Here is a 7,109-nt window from a genome sequence, read left to right on the forward strand (position 1 = left end):
CTGTAAGAAGATCCCCCTTGACTTGCAGTTCAACATAGGAGTGACTCAGCAATGTAGTTTGACAGTGTCTGAAGGGCCGCACTGGACCTGACCCGGGTTTTCCATCTCAATTGTATGGATTTTCAAGTCATTAGCAAAAAAAATCTTTCTTCATAATGCTAACCTGTTTCTTGATTGTCTGGCTTCTTTCCTTCAAGATTCGCAGTGAATCTGTGAAAGAAGATGGCAATATAAAGATGACTTAGAAGAGCTGTTCTAGAAACAGCTATTAACATATTTTAATTATTCTTTCCTTTTACTGAAGAGTATTTCAGGTAAATACTCATTCTAGACACACACAGCTCTGCTACTAATGTCAACTTCTCATAACAAGCTATTATTTTATGAGATTAGCTTAATAAGAGAAGTTTCTTTTTTTTTTTTTTTTTGTCAGTTGGTTAAAAATTATACCGGTTTCTGTAGCCTGTTTTTTTTGTCTACAGATTCAGAGAACTGCATTATATATGAAAATGAGCATTTCTCCTTGTAATATAACAGGAAATAATCTCCAGCTTCTTGCAGAAATTGAAACATGATTCATTCCCTTTTCACAGGTTTTGATGGCATAAGAAAATAAGAAAGCCACATCTTCAAAATGCAGCTCTGAAGCCAGAAAAAAACTTGAGTTCCACTTGGAGAGGCTGATCCACAGGGACAGATGCAATAGGAAGGTGTTCATGGCCTGCGTCCTGGGATTCTTAATGTGTCATTGTTTCGCAATGGAACAACAAAACAGAAGTAGGATATTTTTATAAGTAAAAATACTTGCCTGATTTTCCCGTCACAGTTCAGCAACATGCATTTATGCATACTATTTAAAGCTGTGTTAAATGCATAAATGTGTGTAGTCTGTGACACTCAGCTCAACAGATATTAAAAGATCTCAGCCTGCGGTAATCATTTAACTTGCTCTTTAAGACATTTGCAACTGCTTTGCATTTTCTATGCCTTTTTAGTATGTGAGATGAAAGAAGGAATGTGGTGATGGCCCAGAGAGTTACTCTTTCCTTTCCCGTCTTCTGTTTTTGAAGAAAGAAAGACTGGTTATTTTTATTATTATTTTATACCAGCCCTGAGTTGAAAGCATTTGTAGTTATTTAAGTGCTTAAGGAGGATCTGCTTTTTACCTCAGGGTAGGACAGTAAATTCTTCCATGTGTTGACTGCATCAGTTATCCCTACGAGTTTTTCACATGCCAGAGAGGTATTTAGTCAGATGGCTTCTCTCCATTCTAGAGAAATCTCCAGCAAAGGTCAGCCAAAACCGGCAGCATCTACTCAAGAACAGTGTGATGGGTGTGTGTGAACAGGAGGTCAATGATACTATACTGAGGAAAGAAAGGGAGAGTATCCCCTTCCTTTTCAGCTCTTATATGAACAAAACCCTAGTTTCAAAACAGAAGACTTATTTTTTGCCTGCTATACCATCTGTATTCCAAACATGACTTGAGGTTTTCCTTCTCCAGAAAGTTTCATGCATCATCTTTGATAATTTGTAAAGAAATGGTTGATCCAATCAAGCAAATGGGAGATGACTTGTCCAGTAGTTTCACTGAAACACTGTAATGAAGAGCAAAAGCTTGCCATTCAGCGTGTATTAAAAACTGTGAGAAGCCCTCAGTGTTGTATCCATGCTTCACCCCCCTGCCAAGATTCAACCTCCCATCCCTGAACCAAGTATCAAACTCATTTGGAAATGGCCATCAGGCTACATTTGACATGTACATTCATCATAAGGTAAAATACATGCTTTAGAGGTGAAGATACGAGCCTGTTTTTGGGGGGGAAGGAGGGAATTTGATGTGGGGAAAAATCAAATAAATCACATTCAAGCAAATGTGACCTGACCTTCCCTATGGCCTCTGCATCTTTAGAAAGCTCTCGTGAACCACAAAACTCAACACTCAAATGTTAGTCCTTCCCTTACAGCTTATTCACCTTAACATTATTATATATGTGAGCAGCCACACTGGGATCAAAGGAGTTATCTACCCACATGCAGTAGCATGCATGCACATTTGCAGGATCAAGGCTGTCTAAGCACACAGTGGATTTCATTGCCCTGTATATTCTTAAGACACAACTTGATGTGAATTAAGTGAAGAAAAGAGAAGCACATAGTTACATGACAAGAGTGCTACAGGATGGTTTAAAGTGTTAAAGGTTTAAATCACACCGAAGCTATAAAAATCAACTTTGTTTATGGAGTGGTACAGAGATTTATTGTACTTAATATTGATCAATCCATTGAACACCTGATCCAAAATGTTCAATTGAAAGCTGGAGAAAATTACTAAATTGAACAATCTAAATAAACTATGAACCTGACAGTCATAAATCAATGCCATTGTTACACATAGTTAACCCTAACCTGTTAGCAAGTTGTCTCAATTATTAGATGGGCTACCTGGTTAGTTCACACTTTCAGAGTTGTATTAATCCAGAGAACCTGTCTGTGCTGAAAATTTCTCAGTGAACTGAGTACCAGGCTCACTAAAACTTCTACCCAGGCTTTAGTGCCAGGCAAACCTTGCTTGAATATCAGTGTGGATAAAGGACATTTGAAATTAAGAGCCAGGGTTACAAAAAGACACTCTGCCAACTTTAGGGAGCTTAAAAAATGCTGATCCACTTTTGAAAGTGTTTTATTCTGCATGGAGAATTATTCACATCTGTTTTGTCACTTTTGAAAAAGCAATCCTTCTGTTGGCAGTGTTGTTTTGTTAGGTTTGCCCTTAGCCAGTCTGGAGACTCAGAAGGACAGTAGTTGGCTGTCTGGCTACATTTCCTTTTCTTAACCTCCTAAGAACAGAACACCTGGGTTCTTTTAGGGGTGCTCATAGGAAATTCCAGTTTCACTTAAGCCATTTTTCTCGATATTGCATGACATACCTCTAGTTCCTTGCTAAAATAATCTTCCATTAACTTTTAAATTATTTTATCCTTTCAACTCAGGCTGAAAGGACTGTAGTTGCCTGGATTACACATAAAATTAAATATATATATATATATATATATATATATATATATATATATATATATATTAGTGTGATGCTGGCTTTTCTTCCCTTTTCTGCCCTCGTTGGAATTACTCCAGTGTTCTCAGGCTTAACAAAAAGTAGCATTCATGGTTTTCGAATTTCTTCTGCCAACTTTTTTAAAGCTCAGTTGAAAATTATCCAGATCTGTGGACTTAGTTATATAACATTCTCCTGATTTACTGTTTGAATGTACAACAATGCATAAGAAGTTATCTTCTTATGATAGAACTGATTTGATGCGATTTTTCTTCAGATACCAGATTCAACTATAGAACATACAAACTTTTGTTCTTGGTATGACTACACTTGTGATCAAAACTAAAACTTTTTTCTGTCATCTTTAACTCACAGGCACACAGACAGAAGAATGGCTGAGGTTGGAAAGACCACTGGAGAACATCTAGTCCGACCCCATTGCTCAAGCAGTCACTTAGAGCATCTTGCATAGGATTACATCCAGGTAGGTTTTCACAGCCTCCAAAGAGGGAGACTCCACAGCCCCTCTGAGAAATTTGTAGCAGTGCTCTCCTCACAATAATGATTTTCTTCACATTCAGATGGAATGTCCTGTGTTTCAGCCTGTGCTCATTGCCTTTCAGTTTGTCACTGGTCAAAACTGAAGAGTCTGGCTCTTGATACTCTCCCTTAATATATTTGTATACATTGAGAAGATGCCCTCTCAGTCTTCTCCAGATGAATAATCTCAGCTCTTGCAGCCTTTCCTCATAAGAGAGAATCTCCAGGCTCTTAATCATCTTTGTAGATCTCTGATGGATTCTCTAGTCTCTCTTATACTGAGGAGTTGAAAACTGGACATGCTACTCTGGATGAAGCCTCACCAGGACAAAATAGAGGGGGAGGGCTTTCCTCATAAGAGAGAATCTCTAGGCTCCTAATCATCTTTGTAGCCCCCTGATGAACTTTCTAGTCTCTCATGTACTGAGGAGTCTGGAGCTGGAGGGGCTACTCCAGATGAAGCTTCCCCAGGACAAAATAGAGGGGGAGGACCACCTCCTTTGACCTCATGAAAACACTCTTCCTAACGCTTCTGAGAATATTATTGGCCTTCTTAGACAAAAAAGGCTCATATTCAACTTGTCCACTAGGACTCACAGGTCCTTCTCCACAGTTTTCCAGCATGTCAACCTCTAACCTGTACTGATGGGTACTTGTTATTCCTTCCCCAGAACAGGACCCTGCACTTGCCTCTGTTGAACTTCATGAAGTTCCTCTCCACACTGCTCTCCAGCCTGTCCAGATCTTGCTGAATGACAGCACAGACTTCTGATGTGTCAGCTGCTCTTCTGTCCCTTCATCCAAGTCGTTGATGAATAAGTTGAAAAAAATTTATTTCTTGATTCCATCCTCCGTGTTATTTCTGTAATTATTTTGTCTAGTCTTTTGTCTAATACACACAACTTCCAGTAAACAGTATTTTTTTGCACAATAATTATGACTTACATATCTGTTTTTACTTTCATACAAGTCAATATTTAGGCCAGCCCAGCTTCCATTCCTTTTTTAATCCTCTAGTAAAATGTTTTTAAACACTTTCCAGTTATTATCCACATTTCCTGTCTAATTTCTCTCTCCCAAATGACTTAGCACATAATTGTTTTCAGCTTTGTAAAATTGGCTTTTCCAATTCATCAAGAATACATATTGCTGGCCTGGACTTAATTCTGAGTATGTAGAGCAAACAGAGGAAAATCATGGTCACTTTTATCTAACCTACTGCTGATTTTGTTTTTAGTCTACTTTTATGATATATATTTTTTATCTGTGTGGATAAAATAATGCGTTGTAGCATTCCGGAACTGTTGGATGCAGCACTTTTTAAGGAGTTCATCATTTATGGCATATTCCAAGGATATGTTAATTTAGTGGCATGAAAACTCCAAACTATGCTATTCGGAGTGAAGTGCTGACACTACATGGTTTATTTTTCTTCTTATTTTATATCTCCTTACTTAAAGAGACAGTTTTCCTGTTCTTTTAGTAATTACTTACAGAAAGGAAAAGTAGTGCTATGACTAATCAAACATAACTTCTTGTACCTCCTTTGTAATATAACAATCTACAGATTAAGAAACTATATCTTAAAAACTATTACTTATCTACCTTTTATTTCTTTTACCCAATTTTGATGGCACAACTGAATTAAAAAAGCTCAGAACTGGCTTGCAACAGAATCCTTCCAAAGTAAGAGGGATTGATTAGAAGAGGAATATGTTTAAAAGCTCAACCCCAACTGGTATTTTAAGAGGGACATAGAAAGTACAGAAAAAGCTTGTGCTAGCTTTCTATACTTTCTTGATGCCTTTCTTGATAGGTTGCCAGATGGTGAAGTGGATTAGAGTCAGGCTTCAGTACACCATGTACCCCAGAAGCAGGAAACTGGCTCTTGAGTGGGAGTTACTGCTAATTTCAGTGATTTGGGATCTGGCTCTGTATTGTAGTTGTGTACAAAGTTAGAAATAACAGAAAACTCCATGCCCTAAGCTAGGGAAGATGATCTCATTTTGAGTATATTATTCTGTGAGTGTATTCTTCTGTGTGTTTGGTTACTGCTAGGGATTTTTAAAAACACTTTGCATCTACCTTATTTATGATTCTGTTCATTGCAGTATATTGATAATAGACACAATGCACTTGCATATTTTTTTAATTTAATTTTTTTTTTTTAATTTAAAACCCTATTTTTTGTGCAGTCCATCTTTCAAATTAGATTGATGTTCAACAGAATTAGTTGATTTATGTTGTCAAAACTATGTTGCATTTCTTATTGAAACATACTGCTTTTCGTAAAATAACCTTTTTGCTTTAGGACTATCATTATAATTAGTAACAATAAAATGGTTTTTTTATGGCATATACACACTAAAAAAAAAAATCTTTTAAAGAACAGAGATTTGTGAAATTACTTTCTTTGATGAAAAATGTAGGCTCACTTGTGAAAAATGTTTTAAGAATACTTGTCAGTCTTTGCCATAGTTTATTTTTGTTGCTTTCAGAATGCTGGATATAAACTGTTCTGATCCTTCCAAAACAACAGGTTTCTACTTTTCTGTCTGAAGGAAGCTCTCTGTGATTCTTATTTTATTTTATTTTATTTTATTTTATTTTATTTTATTTTATTTTATTTTATTTTATTTTATTTTGTGTTATCTCTTCTCTCAGAAGACTGATGTGCTTAGCAGTGCAAACCTGATTAACTAATGAGGTGCTAATATGTTGGTCTTCTCCTTTCAAAAGCATTTAGCAAAATTAGAACTGGGCAGACTGGTCATACTTCTCATAATGGCAATATTGTAGTCTCAATAGGAATGGAGTGACAGGTGATAAATGGAGAGATTAGGCTGGGAAAGTCAGAGCTTGGTTTGTGTGAGACAGCGACATATAAATTCTAGACAATTGAGCCTGAAAAGCTTTGATGACCCTGGTTGAACTCAACAATGCTGTACTCCAACAGCAGTGGACAGTGAGAGTTTAACACACAGTGAATTCCTGATATCAAAATACTGCAATAGGTTTTAAAAGTTAAAGGGATGCAACCACTAGGTGCTTCATTCTGTGAGGTTCCCCTCTGAGCTTATAGAAGAGTGTCCTGGGCTGTAACTTCTTGATTAATCAACTGTATTTGTTTGTTGCACTCTGGCAATTGTTTAAGCTATAGTTTTAATGGTAGGACTTCCTCTGATGCTTCAAAAACCCAGCACGGTAGTAGAAATAAAAGAGACTGCCAGTGGATTTTATCGGGTTTGGTGCTTTTAATTTTGGGGTGGAGGGAGGTTTGGAGCTGGGCTAGGTCAATGATTGCAGCTTCCTGAGTCTTGCAGGAGGAAAAGCTATGGTTCATATTTTAAGACTATTTCCAGTTCAAAGTTGACGTGAGCCTTTTCCTGTGAAAGTCTGCCTATCTCCTGAATCAATGCAGTCTGTGAAAGGCAGGTGGAATACAGAAATGAAGCTCTGGACTGAAGACACATGACAGTGCGAATAACAACAGATTCTACTGGGAACGGTCATC

At 37.2% G+C, this 7,109-nt stretch overlaps 1 long non-coding RNA gene across 1 annotated transcript; it reads left to right on the forward strand.

Annotated features, from left to right (window-relative positions):
* The first annotated feature begins 634 nt into the window (after positions 1–634).
* On the forward strand, positions 635–4,378 carry LOC125689982 (uncharacterized). Its single transcript, XR_007375466.1, has 3 exons — positions 635–777; positions 3,431–3,539; positions 4,267–4,378. It is a non-coding gene; the product is annotated as an uncharacterized LOC125689982 (long non-coding RNA).
* The last annotated feature ends 2,731 nt before the right edge of the window (positions 4,379–7,109 follow it).

This window comes from Lagopus muta, chromosome 2, assembly GCF_023343835.1.
Source record: "Lagopus muta isolate bLagMut1 chromosome 2, bLagMut1 primary, whole genome shotgun sequence".
NCBI lineage: Eukaryota > Metazoa > Chordata > Aves > Galliformes > Phasianidae > Lagopus > Lagopus muta.